Raw genomic sequence first — 389 nt, forward strand, 5'->3', positions numbered from 1 at the left:
ATCCACTCACCTCAGCCTCCCAAAGGCGCGGGATTACAGGCTAAGCCACCAAGCCCGGCGCCTCCATTTTATTACTGAGCAGTATCCTACTGCATGTATATACTTAACTGTATCCATTTGCTTGTTCATTGTTCATGGATGTTTTGGTTTTTTTCCTGGTTGGGCTGTTACAGAAGGAGCTGCTATATATAAATATTGGTGTATAAGACTTTGCATAGACATACACTTTTTTTGAGTTGGAGTCTCACTATGTCGCCCAGACTGGAGGGCAGTGGCCGCTCCCGGCCACCACAGCCTCGGCCTGCTGGGCTCCAGTGATCCTTCCACCCCAGCCTTCCGAGTAGCTGGAACTACAGGCGCGTGCTACCATGCCCAGCTCATTTTGATTT

The 389-nt window shown here is 49.6% G+C and overlaps 1 protein-coding gene across 1 annotated transcript in view; it reads left to right on the forward strand.

Annotated features, from left to right (window-relative positions):
• The window catches only part of LOC103270354 (survival motor neuron protein), a 21,292-nt gene that overhangs the window by 184 nt on the left and 20,719 nt on the right, over positions 1-389 (forward strand). The window lies entirely within an intron of this gene.

The sequence above is a fragment of the Carlito syrichta genome, unplaced genomic scaffold, assembly GCF_000164805.1.
Source record: "Carlito syrichta isolate Samal-C Ts95f unplaced genomic scaffold, Tarsius_syrichta-2.0.1 Scaffold309812, whole genome shotgun sequence".
Taxonomy (NCBI): domain Eukaryota; kingdom Metazoa; phylum Chordata; class Mammalia; order Primates; family Tarsiidae; genus Carlito; species Carlito syrichta.